We start from the raw sequence: 21,324 nt of genomic DNA, 5'->3' as shown, positions 1-21,324 counted from the left end.
ATGGCTGGGAAGCTGGAGCCCCCTGCATGCACTCTGCAGGTTTTGGGCTTGGTGATCATGTTGGTGTAGGCTAGCCTAGATGGCTTTGTGGAAGTGGGGAAGGCGATGCGCTGGGCAAGGTAGGGGGGGTGCCAGATCATGGAGGCATTTGTGAGTGATGGAGGATTTTAAAGATGATTCTCTGTTTGACAGGAAGCCAGTGAACCTGTCTCCTTCGGTCCGATATGTGGTCCTTTTTTGGGAATCCAGTGGCAGCCCTAAGGGCATTGTTCTGGACAAGTTGGAGTTTGACAATGTTTTTGCTGGAGGTGCCTCCGAGGAGAGCATTACAGTAGTCCAGTCTTGAGCCGATAGTGGCTCTAGCGATAGTAAGGCAGTTCTGTGTCGTTAGGAAGGGTCTTACTGCGTTAAGCAGTTTTGAGTGGTATGCTGAAGAGGAAGCAATGGCGTTAATCTGTCTATTCATGGTGAGATTAGAGTCTAGGTAGACACCCAGAGTTTTTACTGTATGGGACACGGCAATGGGTATATTATCGATGGTGAAGGAGCGATAGTTCTTGTTGAGGTTGCCCAGGATGGTAGGTGACCCAATGAGCAGAAGCTCAGTTTTGTCACGGTTTAGGCATAGTCAATTTTCAGGCATCCAGGCTTGGATGGTACAGTAGATGGAGTTGAGGGTGATCCTATCTGCCTCTGTCACCTGTGAGGGGGATGAGCTCCTGGGTGTCATCAGTGTAGTTGGTATATGAGATACCCAGGGTGTCAAGAAGGTTGAAAAGGGGCCAAGTAAATAGGTTGTAGAGGGTGGGCGCAATGCAGGAGCCCTGAGGCACCCCACATTTGATCTGACTAGGGGAAGAGCATGCTGAGTCGGAGAAGACTTTGATGGCCTTTTCCTGTAGAAACGAGGTGATCCATGCACATGCATTAGGGGAGAAGTTTGCTGCGATGGAGAGGTGATGGCAAAGAGTATTGTGGTCCACGGGGTCAAACGCGGCCGGTAAATCAAGGAGCAGAAGGAGCGCTGGTTTACCAGCGTCTCTGATGTCGTCCATTTGATTTTTTAAAATCGAGGAGGGCAGTTTCGGTGCCGTGTCGTGGCCTGAAGCCAGACTGCCGAAGGCCAAGAAGGTGGTGATCCTCAAGGAATTTCTGGACTTGCCGGTAGGCTGCTTTGTCCAGAATTTTAAGCAGGTAGCGGACAGTGGTAATGGGCCTGTAGTCCCCTGGTGCCGCAGGGTCAAGGGAGGGCTTCTTGAGGAGCGGTCGTACCCAGGCCTCCTTGAGGTCAGATGGGACATGGCCAGACTGGAAGGCGGCATTGATGCATGCTGTCAGGAAGGGTGCAAGTGTCGCGCTGCAGTCCTTAATAAGCTGAAAGGGGCAGGCGTCGCCCTTACAGTTAAATGGTTTAATGGTTTTTAGGAGGGAAATGACTTCAGATTCCGTCACGTCCTTGAAGTTGAATACCGGGAGGATTTGATTTTGGTCTCTTTATTCTGTTTGCTATTCTGAGTGGCAATTAGGAGAGTAAGGGCCTTTTGGTGAGCTTGGATTTTTGTTTGTAGGGCATTTAGTTTGTTAAGCATGGCCGATTGGATGTCGTTGCACCATTTCTCATCCTTTAGGAGGGTGGGTGTTGGGGTGTAAGGGGTTTCCAGCTCCCTAAAAATGGTGAAGATTTCCTTTGTGTCGGATTTGGCGTTGGCTATCCTAGTGTTAAAGGAGTTTGCTTTAGCATGGACTATGCTTAGTTCATAGTCTTTGGAGATGGTCTTGAAAGCTAGTTTGGTTGCATTATTGGGGTTGGCTTTCCAGGCTGCAAGGGCGGCTCGTTTCTTTACACGCCTTTGGAGCAGATCCTGGGTGAACCAGGCATTGGTGTGCTTGGTTTTCTTAGTTTTCCTGAGAGTGAGGGGGGCAATAGCGTCAACTGCTTGGGTGATTGCTAGCTTGAAGGATCTGGCAAGGGTTTCTGGGTCCTGCGAGAAGGGAGCCTGGAGTGCGGGCACTTTCAGGAGTGGGGTAATGTTTTCTGCAGTGAGTTGACGGGAGCTTCTGGAGAGCCCTGGAGGGAGGGGGATAGTGGGCAAGGGGGGCTCTTTGGAGGTAACGATGTTGAATTGGATGTAGTGATGGTCAGACCACGGTATGGGTGAGTTCTCAGTAATAAGTACTGGGCCGTTGTGGTGGCTAAACCAATCCAGTGAGCGTCCTTTGGAGTGCGTGGGAAGGGAGATGGCTTGCATGAATCCTATGGTGGATAGGGCTTTTTCCAAGGTGGCTGCGTGGACGTTGTTGGGCTCATTAAGGCCAAGGTTAAGGTCACCTGCGAGTAGGACTTTGGATGTCTTTTTGAAGTTGCCAGAGAGGGAGTGAATAAGGGATTCATGGAATTTAGTGATAGGCCCCGGGGGCGATAAACGATGTGGAGGGCCAAAGTCATATTAGGGGAGAGATTGATTTTGAGTGGGAGGTAGTCACATTTGTGGCCAAGGTTGCCTTCTGTTCTTCTAATAGCAAGGCTTTCTTTGGCGATGAGAGCTACTCCGCCGCCCCTCGTGAGGGGTCTATCTTGCCTGTGGATAGTATAAGCATCTGGGATGGCGAGGGCTGGGCCCGAGGTTTCATTCAGCCAGGTTTCAGTGATAATAAGGAGGTCTGTCTTGTTTTTGAGTATGAGGTCATGAATATCCAGGGCATGGGCTGGGATAGATCGGGCATTGACCAGGCCACATTTCAGAGAAGTGGTAGGTACAGATCCATGTACAAGCTTGGGGCCAACAGGCACAGTGCTAACAGTGTGCGCATCAGGCGCAAGCAGTTTGGTAGCAGTGGGGGCAACAGTCACAGTGCTAACAGTGTGCGCATCAGGCGCAAGCAGTTTGGTAGCAGTGGGGGCATCAGGCACATCAATAACAGTGGGCGCAAAGACGTCAACTAGCGCTTGCTCTGTGGGTATGGTAGAGACAAGAGGTGGTGTGACACCAGCCTGGAGTGGGTTATGGCCATCGGTGGGGGCAGCATCTGCTAGTAGCGTTGCTACTGGAGGGCGTTGTGGTGCTGCAGTAGCCGCAGGAGGCATGTGACGGAGGGCAGGCGGGTGGCGCATGGTGGCCTGGATCGGCAGATGTTGCGCAAGGCAGAATGTTCTCCCCCCCCAGGCATTTGTTCCGCGTGTGGAGATGCGGAGCGAGGGAGGTGTGAGGGGCCAGGGCTATGCGCGATCTAAATCGCGCGTTCCTTGCAGCGGGTAGGGGTGGCATCAGGTGGTGTGTGAAAGCGTTGAGGCTCATGCTTGCAGCCTTACCTTTAGTGATGTGGCCAGCCGTGCCGACGAGCAGCGGGAGCTGCAGAGAGGGGGGAAGGCCTTTGCCCTTGGCCTTCTCCCGGCGGCTTCGCCTGTCGGCCTCCTCCCACTCCCTTTAAAGCAGGAGGGGAGGGGCTGGCAGGCTGTGTGCACCAGTGAGAGGCCTGGCTCAGGATGCTGGGTTTCGCGGGCGTTTCGTCCGTATTCCCGGGCAAGGGCATGTTGATGTTGGTTACCTAGGCAACCAGGGCAACCATCTTGCTGCCGGGCCCCCACACGGACCATGTGTGCTGGGCGGGTAGCGGCCGTGGACGGGGAGCGGATGAGGGCTTCTCATGCTGTTTGGGGCCGTACTTCTGGATCGCTGGCAGTCTCCCTCGCAGCGGAGCTGCGGAGAGGGAGGGGGGGGGGGGGAGGCCTTTTCCCTTGGCCTTCTCTCGACGGCTTCGCCTGTCGGCCTCGCCTGTCGGCCTCCTCCCACTCCCTTTTAGATTAGTCAAGTATAACAGAAAAGACAATATTGTGGGAATATTACACTGAAAAGGGTACACATTCCCATCTCTGCACCAGTTACTGAACTTGTTCCAACGACACCGGTACAGAGATTTAGTTGCTGGCCTTCTGGCCAAAAGCAGAATCTCCATGACGTCATTCGGAAGGTCCCAATCCTTGTATCTCAGCCTCTCAGAAGCCATGCATGAAGGTCGAGTGTCTTTCCCTCTGGATGGAGAACATGACCTTCCTCTTGCGAGAGAAAATCCTCTTTGTGGAAGACGTATTGGAGGGCAGATGGACATGTCCAGAAGGTCCGGGTACTACCACCTCCTGGCCCAATCCGGGGAAGTTACGATCATGGTTTTCCTGAACTTTCTCAACCTCCCGATTACTTGAGGTTGAACAGGGACTGGTGGAAACTCGTACAGGAGTGGAAATTCCCAGGCCACCACAAATGCGTCTCCTAGAACTCCTCTGAGGAAATTCCCCTTGAGCATTACTGTTCGCACTGCCTGTTCACACTGGTCGCGAACAGATCCACTTGAGGGGTTCCCCAAAGGGCAAAGATCTCTTGAAGGACTTCCTGAGAGAGTTCCCACTCGTGGGAGACTGTTCTGCCTGCTCAGAGCTTCCGCTGCTCTGTTTTGCTCTCCGGCTAGATGAACTGCCGATAGAGAGATCCCTTCCTGTATCGCCCAGAACCAGAGCTGCATTGCTTCTCTGCACAGTGGTAGTGACCCTACTCATCTTTTGTTGAGGTAGTACATGGCCACCGTGTGGTCAGTCATTATCAGGACATTTCTTTCCCCAGAGGGCAGAAAGGCATTCAGAGCTAGTCTGATTGCACTCAGCTCTAATAGGTTGATGTGGAGTTTGGACTCCGATGGAGACCAACGACCGCTGATTGTCAACTCGTGAGCTTCCCACCCTGTGAGTGAGGCATCCATCACTACCGTTATCTCCGGCCATGGTTGCCAAAAAGATTCTCCCCTGAGGATATGTTCTCTGCAAGCCTTTCTTACTCATCCAAGACTGTCTGCAATTCAGTCCTGATGTAGTGCTAATGATCTCTGCCATAATGCAGGTAAGACAGATTGTCCTCATTGGGGCCCCTGCTCCTGGTTTCACATGGCCGGCCTCTCTTAGTCCTCCACCCTCACCCACCAGTCAGTCAGGCAAAAAATCTGGGGGTCATATTAAACTCCACTCTCCTCCTCTTCTCACATCTCGGACACCTCTTAAAAAGTCCCACTACCAGTTGCACCTCAGGACCTTTTCTCACTTTCTCCCAGAGGCTCACCGTCTACAGAGCCCTGGTTCTCTACAGTTTGTCTCAATCTTCCTACTTCTACTCTCAGAAGTATTTAGAACAGAACCCCATGACTTATCCTTGGCCTCAAGCCCAGGGATCACATCTCTCCAGCGCTGAAATCCCTCCACTGGCTTCCCGTGGCTGCAAGGATCAAGTTCACATCCCTCGGCATAGTATTGTTTTCGGCTATTTATATAGCGCTCTTTCCCCCCATTTGTATGGTCTCAATGCACATTGCAGTGATCGCAGTCAATGTGGGAGGTTCTAAGCGTTTAGTTCAAGAGATGAGAGTGTGCATTTCACCAGCATAGGACTTAAGTGGCTGGCTAGGCCCCTCTAAGCAGTCCAAGTACAGGCACGTGGGTGGAAGATGTTGGTGGTTTGGGATAGAGGAAGTTATTCTTACCTGGTAACGTCCGATGGGATGGTCCGACGACTTATTCCATATCCATGACAGGTAATCACCACAGCTGTGCTGCTTTGGAAAATTTTCGGCGTCTGCGTCCTGTTCCAATGACGCCGATATGCTGTCCTCAAGGGCCTCCGTCGAGCTAACGCCACCGGATGTTATAAGTAGGACGCACGACACCAGTAGCCTCAGTTATAGCACCCCCCCCCCCAGAACGTGTGGCACCAATCGTCTGCCAGTGTGACCACAGAAAGCCTTGCGGAAACGTAAGCTGCAATCGCATAAGAAATTCTGTAGCAGGGCAGGTATGGAGGGAGCAATATGGAATACGTCAGACCATCCCCATCAAAAGAACGTTATCAGTTGAGAGTAACTTGTTCTTCGAGGCGATTGGGTCCTCCAACGTATTCCATATCTATGACAGACTCCCAAAGCAGTACCAATGTATGGAGGAGGGAAAAGAATTTAGAATATAGAAATTTAGAATGCCCAATTAAATTGCAGAGTAAAGTACCGCCTTGCTAAAGGCCATATCCTGAACATGGATAAAATCTAGGGAGTAGTGTCTAACAAAAGTATGGACCGAAGCCCAAGTGGCTGCTTCACAGATGTTACGAATAGAAACACCCCTCTGCAGGGCATTAGAGGCAGCCATGCCTCTAGTAGAATGGGCTCGTAAGCCTAACAGAGGGTCCTGACCCGCCAAGTGGTAACATTCAGAAATTGCCAAGATAATCCATCTAGACAAAGTCTGCTTAGTAACAGCTTGTCCCAAACGCCTTCCAGCATAAGCAATAAAGAGCTGATCGTCCACTCTGACCCGGGACCTGCGTGAAAAGTAGAAACTTAAAGCTCTCCTAGGATCCAACCTATGGAGCCTCTCCTCGTCCTTACCAGGATGTGAAGGATAGAATGCCAGAAGAATGACCTTCTGGCTTAAATTAAATTCGGATACAACTTTCGGAAGAAACGAAGGACGGACTCTAAGGACAACCCTGTCCTTATGAAACACTGAAGGGTGGCTTAACAGAATGTGCCTGCAACTAACTCACTCTGCAAGCGGAAGTAACCGCAACTAAAAATATAGTTTGAAGGGTTAACAGTCTCAAAGGACAAGAATTTAAAGACTCAAATGGAGCACCCATTAGGAATTTTAGAACAAGGTTCAAATCCCAACCGGGCACCTGGAAAGGTGACGGTAGGAAACACATTAGGGAGCCCTTTCAGAAACTGAGAAATTAAAGGAATTTTGAAATAAGAACACTCCTCAGACGAGCGCTAAAATATAGACAACACCGCCAGGTAACCTTTAATGGTACCCACTTGCAGGCCCTTGTGGGCCAAGGAAAGCAAAAAAAAAAAAAAAAAACTAACCACAGGAATGTCACGTGAAAAAAGATCCACATTCTTAACCCTGCACCAGTCGCAGAAATTTCTCCAACTGCACCTGTACAGGGACTTTGTTGCAGGCCGTCTGACCGAAAGCAACACCTCCATCACATCTTCAGGGAGGTCCCAATCCTTATACCTCAACCTTTCAGAAGACACGCGTGAAGGATCTGACCTCTGGATGGAGAACCTGACCCCCCCCTCCTCCCCCTCCTTCCCGTGAGAGCAGATCGTCGGTAGGGAAGACGACGTGGAGGTCAGATGGACAAGTCGAGACGGTCCGGGTACCACATTCTCCAGACCCATGCCGGAGCAATGAGGATCATACGGGAACCAAACCTCTGTAACCTCTGCAGCACTTGGGGGATGACGGGGACTGGAGGAAATGCGTACAGCAGTGGAAAGGACTCCTCCACCATGAACATGTCCCCTAAGGCTCCTCTTGGAGGAAATTCCCGCGAGCAGAACGTTTCGCACTCGGTTGACACTGGAAGCAAAGAGATCCACTTGTGGGGTCTCCCAAAGGGCGAAGATCTCCAGAAGATTCTCCCGAGTCAGCTCCCACTCGTGAGATTGCGCTCTGCCTGCTAAGAGAGTCCGCCGTCTCGTTGGTCTCCGGCCAGATGAACTGCCGAGACCGAAATTTCCTGCTGAATGGCCCAGAACCAGAGCTGCATCGCCTCCCTGCACAGAGGAAGTGACCCTGCCCCCCCCCTTTTGTTGATGTAGTGCATGGCCACTGTGTTGTCAATCAGAATCAGGACACATTTCCCTCGCAGTCGGCAGAAAAGCCTTCAGGGCAAGCCCGACGGCCCGCAGCTCCAACAGATTGATATGGAGTCTGGTCTCCAACGGAGACCAACGACCGCTGTCAACTCGATGGCATAGCTCCCCATCCCGTGAGGGAAGCGTCGGTCACAATCGTCACCTTCGGCCAGGGCAGCCAAAATGGAGCACCCTTCATCAGATTGCCGTCAACGGCCCACCACAGAAGGTCCTGGGTGACCGAGGGCAACACCTGAATGGAGTCCGACATCCTGCCGGAGGACTGACCACTGCATCTTGAGATCCCATTGCAGAGATCTCATCCGCAACCTGGCCTCTGGCACCAGAAGACTGCCGGATGCCATGAGGCCGAGCAACCTCAAGAACCTCAAAAATGTAGGGAGACTCTGGGCATGTTGAAACTTGTGCACCATCTGATGAATGTGATGAGCCCTCACCCAGGGAGGGAAACACTGCCCCAGGGATGTGTTGAGCACTGCTCCGATGTACTGGAGCCGCTGGGTTGGCGTCTAATGGGACTTCTTTAAGTTGAGGGAGAAGCCCAAGTTGTGAAGGGAGTGACAGGTGACGGACAGATGATCCAAGACTTGCTCGGGAGAGCGCGCCCTGATCAATCGTCCGGGTAGGGGGTAGACGTGAATCCCCCGCCACCATTCCTAAGAAACGCTGACACCACCACCACCATGAGCTTGATGAGAACCCTCAGGGCGGAGGTCAATCCGAACGGCAGGACCCAAAACTGAAAGTGCGAGTTGCCAACCGCGAACCTCGGGTACTTGTGATGCATCGGCACATGAAAGTAAGCGTCCTTCAGGTCGAGAGACACCAACCAGTCCTGAGGTTGAAGGGCCTGGAAGACTTGAGAGAGAGTAACCATCTTGAACTTGTCCTTCCTGAGGAGCTTGTTCAAACCACTCAAGTCCAGGATGGTCTCAATCCTCCGTCTTTCTTCGAGATTAAAAAATAAAAAGGTAATACCATCCCTTGTTCCTCTCCGCTACAGGCACCAGTTCCATGGTGCCTTTCTCCAGCAGGGATTGTATTTCCTGCGCAAGGAGCAGATCCGGATTCTTCAAAGATTCCCCAGTGGATTGTCGCAAGGCCTCTGCCGGAAAGGAAGACAGTAGCCGTGGGCTATGATCTCAAGAAACCACACATCTGAAGTAATGGCACGCTATTCTACAAGATGCTGCGCCAGCCTTCCCCTCCCCCCCACCCGGCGAACCATGGGACATGGCCTCATGACTGAGCTGAAGCGGCTGCAGCATTGCCTGAGGGTAAAGCGGCAACTGCCCGAGCGGCCTTGGCACCTCGAGTACCTTGCTTTCCACCTCTGGTACTCCTACGGTGGCCCCTTTGATTTGCAGCTCCTCTCGATCTACCAAAGGATGAGTAATATCGAAAGGAACCTCCCCTCCATTGCTGTCCCCTGGGACGAAAAGGCGGAGGTTGGCGAACTGCAGCGCTCAACCATTTTGCTGCAGCTTTGGAGGTCTGCAACCTCTCAAGGCTCTCGTCAGCCTTGCTGCCAAAAGAGGTTCACCATCAAAGGGCATGTGGAGAAGCTGGGATTGTACATCAGGAGCAAACCCCGACTTCCGCAACCACGCAAATCTGCGCATTACGGTGCTCGCCGCCATGGACCGGCTGCCGCAATCTACCATGTCCCGACCCAATGGATTCACACATGGCATCCTTGCCATCCTGAACAAGAGCAAAAAACGCCATCCTGTTCCTTCCCTTTGGGAATATGTTCAGCTGCCAACGAGACAATTCCACAGAGTATGAGTGAAACGTGCTATGACACACACAGAGTTGGCCGCCTGTAAAGCCATACCCCCTGAAGAAAACTTTCTTCGCCCAGCCATCAAAATGTTTGTCACCCCTTTCAGGAGGGATGGTAGGGTACAACGCCTGTTTTGCCGGGGCCGTAGCTGCCTGCAACACCAAACTCTCCGGAGTGGGGTGCGTAGTCAAGTAGCTTGGGTCGCTACTGGCAGGACGATATTTCTTCGACAAAGACTTGCACACTGCCGGGAGACTCTCCGGAGCAGCCCAAGCCGCCGCCACCCTTCTTTGCAACGCCATATGGAATGGCAGTACCGGGTCAGTTGGTGGACCTTGGTCAAGGATATCCGTCAGGTCATCCTGCAGAAAATCCACTGGTGGCGCAGACCACCCCAAGTATTCCGATACCCTCGACATAAGGGGCCGGTACGAGGACTCTGCATGCGTGCCAGGCTCAGGCCTACCAAACTCAACCTCCGGAGAGGTGTCCAGACCACTGGCGTCGTGCAGCGACTGACGCAGGTCTTCAATCTGGCTATGACCAGACAAAATCTCCTCTGGTACCTCATCAGGAACCAAACCTTCCTCAGACCCTTCTTCCACCTCAGAAATATAATCCAGAGGCTGAAATGGGGCACAGAAAAAGGGACAGGCCTTTTTTCGACTTGGCCAGAGCCTTTCTAGGGGGTTCCACCGTGCGACGGGGTGCCTCTGACAAAACAGCCTCGAATGGAGTCGAGTGCGTCGATGCAATCGGCGTTAAGCGTGGCGCCGACGGCTTCAACACAGTCCTCGAGGGCAGATCCCCGAGCGTGTCCTTCAACAGGCTGGGCGCTGATGGCTTCCTAGGAGGCGGAGCCTCAAGAGAGTCCCTCGATGACCTCGGTGCCGAAGGCGTCGATGTCTTCTTCAAAGACCTCACAGGCTCCGACGGTCTCAAGGGCGTCGAGGACCGGGACCTGGAGCGGGCATGTCTAGAGCGATCCACCTTGGCCGATCGAGAACTCGAAGGTGCTCGATGATTGCGCCGACCACCTGAGCCCGAAGGCTTGCGAGTGGTGGCTCTAGCACGGTCACGGCCAGCGTCTTTCGACGACGCGGACCGAACGGAGCCCTGTGACTGAAAAATCACCAACATCTCCTGCCGAAATGAATCCCATTCCGCAGAGTGGAATGCTTGTTGGGATAAGCAACCCGCCGACGGGTGGAGTCCTCGGACGAGGAAGGGGAAGGCGCCCGGTGACGCCGCTTCCGTGAGTGCCTCGAAGAGGCAGAGGAATGGCGGGACCCACTCCGGGACCGAGGCCCCTCCCCCCAGACTTACGCCGACGATGCAGAGTCGACCCTCAAATCGTCAGTCGAAAGCCCAGTGGATTTCGACTTCCGGGGCTTGGCCACCTTACCGACAAAGCTTCATACACTCCAGCAAGGCCTTCGAAGTTAACTGGCAATCGTCACAATCGTCCGTGGCATGGTGCTCAACGAGGCTCTAGAGGCAGGCGTTGTGCGGGTACGTCAGTGACATCTTGGAAACGCAGTCCCGACACTTCTTGAAACCCGGCTGTGGGGTAGAAGACGATGAAGACATCATGGAAATCGTCACAAACTAACAGGTTTGAAGAACCGAAAGAACAGAACTCAGAAGAACCGAGGCGAGCCGAGCTCTCCGAAGCGAACACGTTCACGGAAAAAACTGAACTGTGGCTACGGGCGTCGTGCATCCTACTTATAACAGTGACGTCGGCTCAACGGAGGCCCTCGAGGACAGCATATCAACGTCATCGACGCTGATGCCAAAAATTTTCCGAAGCAGCACAGCTGTGGGGATTACCCGTCATAGATCTGGAATACGTCGGAGGACCCAATCCCCTCGAATGCTATTGTTGAAGATTCCATGTGTCCAGCTATACTGAATTTTCTTTTCGTTGGTAGTTGCTGTATGCTAGTGGCAGAGGTGTTGAGGTACATCAGGTGTTTCAGTGAGGCCAGTTATGTGCGCTGCTAGAGCGGATTGGCATAGCCGTAGCTGCATTCTACAATGCATGGATGTTTGGACGCACCGTATGCTTTAATGTAGTTCAGTTGCAGCGTCCTTTGTCCGGTGGGGGCATCTGGTCTCTTTATTCATGGTCTCTCTGGAGTGATGGTCTGAGCAGCAAGTGAGGTTGATTGCGGTGTGCCTCAGCGAATGCTGCTGGCTTCCATGGTGTATTTGTCGGGTAGGATGTGCATGGGGCAGTAGTTTGTCAAGATGAGCCGATGTCAATGCAGAGGTTATCCATCCTGTGGTTGGGGGATGAGTAAAGTTTATTGCAGTGTGCCACAGCGAATGTTGCTAGCTGCATTCAGTAATTATTGGGTAGGGGTGTTGTTGTGCATGGGGAGGGCAGTTTAAGTGAGCCGCTCCCAATGCTGCCAGCATCTGAGCTGTAATTGTATAGGAATGTTGGGTTCAGCAGTGTAATTTAGTGAGGGGGAGAAGTTCAGGAGGATGTTGGGAAGAGTCAGGTTTTTAGGGCCTTTCCGAATTTCAGGTGATTTTCCATGTTGCGAATGTGTAATGCTAGGGAGTACCAGATGGTCAGCGCTTGGGCGGAAAATGTGGATCTGCCCAGTCTGGAGGAGTTGTAAGGTGGGATCCAGAGGCGATATGCTGTGCAAGATCAGATTCCTCAAGTGCTGGTAGGTCAGGATTTTGTTGGAGGAATTCCAGACCTGTGTTGTGGATGGCACAGTGTGAGATGCAGATGGCTTTAAAAAGATAGTGCGTCGACCAATCGGAAGCCAATGGATGATTTTTAGCGTAGGGTTGATGTGTTCTCTGGGGGGTGGGTTAATGAGCAGGCAAGCTGCCGCGTTTTGCATTCTTTGTGGAGTTTCCTTAGCTGGAACGCCGAGATCGAGGCAGTTTGTGTGGTCTACCCGAGAGAGGATGATGGCCAAGAAGCCATGTGGATAGGTGCAATAAGGGAAAATACGCCTAAGAAGCTGTAGATTAGAGTTCGATATGTCCAAGGCCTAGTGGGGCCCTCACCATCTACAACAGTCTCTTCCTAAATCCTCTCCTAGAGCCCTCCGCTCCAACTTTCTGCGGGTGAGCAGTTTCGTCGAACAGATTTGGGGTTAGATCTCCATCCTCTGCAGGTGCCTCCCTCTGGAACAGCCTCTGTGCCTCAATCGGTCTAGAGCCGGACCTCCTCAAGTTCCAGAAACTCAAGACCTTCCTCTTCCCTGCTAATTTCCTTTTTCTCTTCTCCCGCTTCCCTCCTCCTTTATCCTCCTAAACTCTGCACACAGTTTCGCCGACTGGTCACCTGGTGCAGCATAAGAGCCTCACAGGTCCCTGGCTCCCCCGCCAGTCCTACATTTGCCTCCGGGCCTCTGCACTCTGCCTGGCACTACTGCACTTGGAATACGTTCCATTAGAGTAACAACCTCTAAAACCTCTCTACACTTAACCCAGGCCCGACGGGCTGGGTGCACTTTGTGTTTTATATTCCCATATGTTAAGATACAAAGCACAAAACAAAATTATAAAAAACTCAATACAGGTCAAAAATATTTAGTACACAAAAATACAGAAGATGTGAATAATAAAACAAATACATTTTCAATTCTACTAGTACTACTTAACGGTGTATCATACAAGAGACAATAGATTTAGCCAAAAGGAAAGCCTGTTGGACACCAACATTGGGCGTTTGGGACTAATGGTACAAACTATGTACCCACGATAGCTTCTTTCAGCCTCTTTAGTGCTTTAAAGAGAAAAATCGCATAACACCAAAATCAAGCTCTGCGATTGACCACCCATCAGGCTACACAACCATGCTTCATTACCTATTTTGAAGTCAAAATGTACCTCCCTTTCTTGCCTCAGGGACTCGCAACCCATCACCAGATTTGTCAAGGTTTTTATCCATCCCTCCTTCCAGCACAATCTGCAGCTCCTGTTGCCTTGCCCCACATCTTCCACCTATTCACTCTTTCCAATGTGGGTAGCAGGTTTAATCTGAAGCGAAGGTACAGTGCTCTTCTGGAGCACGGAAAGATAAGTATATATTTAGCTACATGCTCCCTTTTGTACCCCAAATTAGAGTATTCTTTGTAGAGGGAATATTCTCTGATTAATCTTCTGTTTTCCCCCAACCCTATTTTAAGAGCTTTTTTAACCTTGGTTGGATATAGCTTGACTGGATTGGTAATGCCTCCCTTCCACACTCCCTCCAGATCTGCAGTATATACGTTGTAGAGAGTTGGTGCCACCACACAGCCCTGCCTCAGCCCCAAGAATGTCTTTCGGTGCATTCGCGGCCCCACCCCTATCCAGGCTTACTCTTATTTCTGTCTCCACATTAACATCTTAGCAACCTAACTAGATGGAATGGCAACCCAACCGACAACTTTTGCCACAGCCTCCCTCGGCTGGCCATTTCAAAGTCACTAGTCAGGTCGATTGTGGCCACTCAAATTGCACAGTTAGGTGTAGACCTCTCTACAACTATACAGGACACTCAAATCTAGCTGCTTTTAGGTTGATACTCCAAGGGATAAATTAGTTTTCAAAAATTGATTTGCAGAGTTTGCTCATTAAAACGACACTGCGAATAAACTGAAATTCCTGCAACACAATCGTGCATACAAAAGGGAAATACAAAAAAGCGAAGAGAAAATACGACAACCGAATCTTTGAAGCACCATACACCCAAAAAGAACTCTTCAAAATCATAAATTAAAAATCCACTGGGATGCAACACCAACTCATCTACGTACCTATTCAATGACCTTGCAGACCACTTCAAAAACAAAATCACCAGCATCCAACAAGCCATACAAAGCAGACCACCCAATCTTGCTACGACCCACACCCAGGAGGAACACCCGAATAAATTAAAGCTTTCCAGAAATATCAGTAGAGACCTTTGTCAAACTGGTGCACCAAAGCAATAACTCAGGGTCTCGCGAGGACCCCTGCCCCCAGACATATACAAATCTATTATTAAACAAGAACACCCATGGAATATCACAGGAGCATCCTCAACCTCTCAAATGCAACTGGGAAAGTGCCACAAGCCTTCAAATCAGCATACATCAGGCCACTACTCAAAAGATACAGCTGGAACCGTAGAGGACCTCGCCAATTAGAAACCCATCTCCAACATCCCGTAGACAGCCAAGCTGCTCAAAGCGTACATTTACAAAACGACCCAAGAATTCATAGAAGAGCACTGCCTACTAGACCAGGCACAAGTTGGCTTCAGACCAATGAGACAAACGGTATCAGCTCTCCTCTCAATATGGGACCTAAAAATGAACACAAACAGCTCTGCCTCTAGACCTATATGCAGCATTTGACACAGTTAATCACGACACCCTCATAAAGAGATTAGAACTCAGAATAACAGATACCGCCCTACTATGGATAAAATCCTTCCTAACAAACAGAACAGAAACCGTATGGATGAAACCCTTCAAATCCAGCCTGAGGTTCCACCTGTGGAGTACCACAAGGATCACCCTTCTCCCAGCTACTATTCAACATCTTCCTATATCTACTAATCAAAATCATCAAAAGTCACGGCCTCACCTGCTACAACTACGCTGACTATACACAAATTATCTCCAAAATATAAGACAACCTAGAAATAAACTCAACGCTACAAAACTGCCTCTGCGATATATTCAACTGGATGGACAGCCTCAAAAATCAAACGGAACCAATGATAGTCACAAAGAGTGAAGGCGAAAACCACCTCATCCCTTGGCCAAGGGAACTTGGACAACCCCGGCACCTTCGCAGATTGTAAAAAACCTGGGGGTCCTGATGGACAATAATTTCACCCTAGAGCCACAAGTAAACGCCATACTCAAGAAATGCTTCTTTCTCCTGCGAGCGGCAAAGAGGATCCTACGGTTCGCCAACAAAACCACCACCATCATCGCTCTCATCATTTCTAGAGTAGACTACGCCAACAGCGTATACAGATATGCCTGAACTACTAAAAACAACGCATACAAAATGCGGCAGCCAGACTGCTTCTGAAACTAGCCCGAAGAAAACATACCACACCAGTGCTAAAAACACTATATTGGCTACCAATAAAACAACAAATAAAATTCAAAACAATGTGCATCACGCACAGAGCAGTACACAATCAAGGTGCCGAGTTTTTGAGAGACACTGCATCTTCATAAACCAACAATAACGCTCCGATCAAGCAATGACATCGGCCTGGAACCGAAACGCTACAACAAAAGAAAACTCGCTGGATCCTCCTCCTCTCACCAAACACAGAAACCTGGAACGACCTTCCAAAGTACATACGTAACACAAGAAACCCCCTACTATCCAGGAAACTACTCAAAAACTTGGCTTTTCACATCATAACTAGAAGACCGCCAACAGGGGGACACAACTAAAACATTGAAGAACGAAGAGACAGACCCTGACCCACACCAAGCAATCGACGGGGAAAAGATGAATAAAATACTCCACGACACACCAAACGATTAACCAAGAGACAGCCGTAATAGGACCTTAGACCAAATACATAGCAAGACAAAGACGGAAACACCAGGAAGACTCATCGATAACACCCTGGCCCTAAACCATAGCCATTCCCAACACAACTAGTAACAGCAGATAGCTAGAGAATAGGGAACTCCCATCCACTAGCCCCAAACCAGAGGGTGACAGACAGAATAAGAATTCACAGTGCACAATGCTCATCAAGATACACCGGGAAGGATGATGCGCCATCACACACAAACAACAACCAAACAATAGCTCTTAAGGAAGTCACCCCACGGAAAATCGAAGAACTAATTAAGAGATAGACATGATAGGAGGAAACGAACGACTGAATACACAGGCTGACCGAGACGGAAGCACTAGGAGGCCTCATCAACAGCACACTTGACCCTGAACCATTCCAAGCTGAAACAGACCACTGTCGCAATAGATAAGAGTATAGCTAGTACCAACATCAGTTCCCACCCAAAGGGAAAGTTCAGACATACCCATCACCCCACACAATACTCACTAGAATAGAGTTGGATCGTGACGCACAATCACACACCACAGCGAGACGCCCGATAAGTAATCAGCAACAACCCCACCCACAAGGATGCAACTCAAACGGAACCAAAAGTATCAGAATCAAGATAGAGACCCCACTAACCCAAGCCTCTAATCTCTGCATACTAAACCCACATAAAACTTGGGCAACGATTTCTCTCCCATCAATCCGCATGCACTTTACCACACCGCATCAACACATCCAGCATACAAGGTCTCACCACATCCGTAACTTGCACCAAAGCCCAGCACCCGGTGTATACCGAGCTGAAGCTACCAACAGCACACCATCTCTCTCGCTCTCCTACCCACGTGCCACCCAACGAACCCTACCCACCCTCTTGTTTACAGATACGCCAGAGCGCCTGGGGACCAATTCCATTGGTGACTGTGCTAAATAAGTACCTTTAACATAACATGTATACTGTGCCCACAGAATTTAGAGGGGTACCTATCCCTGCTCGAAAGCCCATTGACAGTTCGACAAGAGATTGCGTTTGTTAATTTGGGTGTTATGATCCCTCAACAGCAAGGTTCTGAAAATGTTACTGGAAGAGTCCAGCAATGAGATGAGCCTGTAGTTTGAAGGATTTAGTTTGTCCCCCTTCTTGTGTATGGGGGCTACTAAAGATTGTTTCCAGGTATCTGGCACATCATGTGTTACCCATACATGTTGCAAGAGCCGTCATAAAGGAGGGGCCCAGATTTCCCCATTCTTCTTTATGAGAATAGGCAGGATGTTGTCCGGTCCTGGCGCTCCAGAGGGATTAGCTTTAGGAATTGCCCATAAGGCGACATCCTCCCAGGAGCAGACCATTTTCATATGTATCCCCTCTACTTCTATGTTCCATTTAGGCTCATTTTCCGATATAGCACATTTCTGCTGTGAGTATTGATCCCACAACTGTGCCGGAATGTAGCAGTTACCTATCATAGGGAGGTTTTTCCCCCCACGGTTCCTCGCATCAAAGCCCAAAGGTTGGCGTAGTCTTTTTACAATTGTGCCTACCACCTCTTGATTTTTCTTTATTGAGGTTACCCTCCTAATTAACTTCACCTTACATTGGTAACCTACTTGGATCTTCCCCTTTCCATCTGATAACTCTCCCACACCTCGTTGCGAAAGTGAAAGCCAGAGCAGGGACAAGATGTTGATTTTCAACTTTCAGAAGTAACTTAAGGTTATTGGGTAGATGGTCACTTCCCAAATCGTCTCCGGTAGTTCTGCAGCCACTTATGCAACTCAATTCCTGGGAGAGGAAGATTTAGTCCATCCATGATATCCCGTTTCCTCTTTTCCAGGTGAAGAAATCGTTTGAGTGTGCTTCTGTTGGAATACAAGCACTAACATCCCAGTCATGAAGGTGTTCCACCACCTTCTGGTTTGTACGCCCAAGGATTTGGTCATTCCCTTTAACTGTCAGCCAAGACGGCACACTATTTGCATTAAAGTCTCCTGCCACAACTACATTAACATTCTCATATTTGCCTAACAGGGTATCCATAACAGCCTGTAGGGTCATTGTGTGCCTTGCCTTGGCTTTCATAAAATATGTACACAGGAGAATTAATTTGGGCTGTGAGGTAACAATGTGAAGTAGCCATTAGATCCGGTGAATCAACCACTACTTCATAATGAGAGCAATCCCAGGTTAAATCTATGGCCACTGCAAGGCCTCGTTTTGGCTGTCCCTTTGCGCCAAGCGTTGCTGGCTCAAAGTATGTTGAAAATCCCAATAGTTTAAAGGAGCCCACCGCCATAGTGTCTTGTAAAGCAATAATGTTTGCCAACTTGAGGGATATTGTGGTATTTCCTACCAATTTCTGAAAGCCACATGTTCAATGTTACCTGATTATTTTTTTTCTTTTAAAGGTGCCAATTGGTTCACCTTTTTCAACATCTGCATCGCCCCTTCCAGTCAAGCCCAATCGTCTCCATGTCCGTATCCCTCCAACACACCTTTAATTTCCAATATAGGCATTATCGTTGCTTCTGGTTGTGGCAGCGAATTCAAAAAGGTAATTTTCTTAACAGGATAATTCCACCAGGCGGGACCCCAAGGTCTTCAGTGCTTTACGTTTACTCCAGACCATTTGCGAGATCATATTTGAGGCTTCTAGTAGTGACGCTGCAGCAATCATTTAAGAACAAGGCAGAGGGTGCACCAACAGCAAGAGTGTATCCCCTTCCATCTGTCTGTCTGTACTTGGCCTCGAGGCCCAGATTAACAGGTTGGGTTGAGTGTGGCTCGAGCCACCCCTTCTTGGCCAGAGCCACAACGTACTCCTGCATCAGGATAACAGTCTTGTTAGAGGGTCTTAGGGTGAGGACTTCTGCCAGGACCCCCTCCTGGGGCTGCTCTACCTCGGTTAGAGGAAGGCCCAAATATTCTGCCAAACCTGCAAACTTGTCGTGGAAGGCCTTCGTTGATGACGGCGTCAGGGTCCTCCTCGTCTGTGTCCACCTGAGTGGACGTGGAGGAGTGCTGGGAGCCATTGGCTGCGGTGTGGAGACCAGAGGCTGCTGCGGAGGCTGGTGTGGAACCGCCTGTACTGTGGGAGGCAGGGGAGCCAGAATCAAAGAAGTCAGCAGGGGGGTGGGGCGATGCGCTGGGGCCTGTGGCGCCGAAGCCATGGGAGGAATGACTGAGCGCTGGTGGAGCGACCTGGAGGGAGCAAGTCCCTGACTGCATCCCGCAGGATGGCGCCCATCTGGGGGTACGCATCAGTGTCAGTAACCTTTCGAAGAACCCACCTTCGGAGGCTGAAGGTGGCAGGAGATATTGACGGAGCGGCTGGGGGCTGCTGGAGCACACAGCACAATGGCTGGGTTGCAGGGAGAACCTGCCCTGCGCTGCTGATGGATAAACTGTAGGCTATGTACCTGGTTGACACCAGTGCCACCTTGAAACTCATTCACCGGCCTGCTCTGTTCCTAGGAATGGCATCGGACGAGCAGCCATGTGGTCTGGCACGGTAGCCATTTTGTCATGCCATGTGCCAAAGTCGTGGTGCCTGGCTCCCTGGGCCCAGCCTCCTCCAAGACTCTTGGTGGTGGCGCGAGCGGCCTAGCCTGCACCTCAGGCGTAGGCCTGGGAGGCGTATTGCCCTCTGAGGTGTCGCATGTAGTGCTGCGTGCCGGCACCCCCTCAGACATTGAGCCGGTACTATGGCGTGGCCCATTGGATGTACACCTGGTAAAAGAACCTTGCGATCCCTCAGCACAGTGCCCGGGAGGGTCTGAAGACACACCCCCCCCTCCCTCGGCCGTGAGGCTGATAGCTGGACTAGCCTCGGTGTATGTGTGCTGGTACCAGAACACGAGAGATTCCTCCCAGTCAGGCATTTCCTAGGGAAGGAGTCGCCCTTATGGGGTGCGATGGAAAATAACAGCCCTCCTTTGGGCCTCAATCTCTCTGGAGGCGACCTTTCGAAGAGCTTCCACCAGCCTGTTCTTCAGTCCGCGTGGAGTCAATGCGTGGCACGCGGTACAACCTTCCCAGCCGTAGGAAAGAGCCCCTCACAGGCTGGACACCTGCTGAAGCCCGCTGAAGTCGACATTAGCCGGGGGAGGAGCGCGATGCCGGAGGACCAAGTACCTGAATGACAAAAGACAGAATACGGGGAAGAGCATGTGTTATTACATGGCCAAACCCAGGAGCACTGGTGTAATCAGCCTGTTCCCATCGATGCGGAAAAGGGGACTGAGGTCTGGCACGGGGGGGGGGGGGGCGGAGACAGGGTAGTGCATGTTCGCAGGGTGCCCCCTCCGCACGCCTCTAAATTTAAAGGGGAAGGTTTTTCTGGTGAAAAAGGTTGTCTCCCGTCCCTAGGAAGGGACGCGAAGCAGTATGGAGGAAAGGGACAGGATTTAAGATTAAGTTGATCGCCCTTCCAAGTACAGCCTGGTAGAGCCCCTGGGTTTGGGAGCTGATAGCCTTAACGGCCTCAGGCCTGAAAGAACCTGAATCGGAGGAACCCCAGGTAAAGATTCGCCACGCTGTGGAGCTGTGCTGAAAAGAGGGCCTATCTGGTCTTGACAAGAGGCCCTGGAGACTAAATCCTTAAGGTGGGGGGAGGGAGATCTCCCTCCACAGTGACAAACTATTCTTCACCGCCCTGTGACCGAGAGCGCTGCAGGCCGAATGAGTCCCAGCGGTGGTCAAGCCCCTAGCACTCAAGGCAGAGTGCATAGGGTTCTGAGGCCGGGAACGAGCAGTTTTATGAGGCACAGCTCATGAATCCTCCTGCGGCCGAAATGCGCCGGGGAAGGCAAGGCACTGAAGTGAAATCAGACGAACCGGGAAAAAAGCGAAAGCCAAGTCTCTGCACTGGCTGCCAGGTCTGACAGTCTGTGCAGAAAAAGGGACTGAGGTGAGGCGCCAAAGGACAGGGCGTTCCCAGGGCTGCGACCCAGCACGCTATACTAAATTTAAAGGGGAAGCTAAATTTTTCGCTCCCAAAAGTTCGATAATGTTCCCATGTTAGAGGATGCCCACAAGGATGGAGGAAAGGGGACACGACACACAAGTATGGGGTGCGATGCTTAATTCGGTCCTGAACCCTAGCCTCCTAAACTATTCATACTGACCATCTCCACACACCATCTCCCCCGCGCCCACCCATCACTGTCATTTTGTCTTACCCTTTGGTATAAGAGTCTACCCATCTAGAAATAGATTTATTGCAGATGCTACGCGTCAGTTGTATTTGTAACATTGTGTGATGTCAATCTGCTCTTCACCCCAGATCCACTA

General features: G+C 50.8%; 1 protein-coding gene across 9 annotated transcripts in view; it reads right to left on the bottom strand.

Moving 5' to 3' along the window:
* The window catches only part of EP300 (E1A binding protein p300), a 744,806-nt gene that overhangs the window by 646,223 nt on the left and 77,259 nt on the right, over positions 1-21,324 (bottom strand). The window lies entirely within an intron of this gene.

The sequence above is a fragment of the Ambystoma mexicanum genome, chromosome 3q (genome assembly GCF_040938575.1).
Source record: "Ambystoma mexicanum isolate Mex_15411 chromosome 3q, UKY_AmexF1_1, whole genome shotgun sequence".
NCBI lineage: Eukaryota > Metazoa > Chordata > Amphibia > Caudata > Ambystomatidae > Ambystoma > Ambystoma mexicanum.
This window is presented reverse-complemented; position numbering and strand designations above follow the sequence as displayed.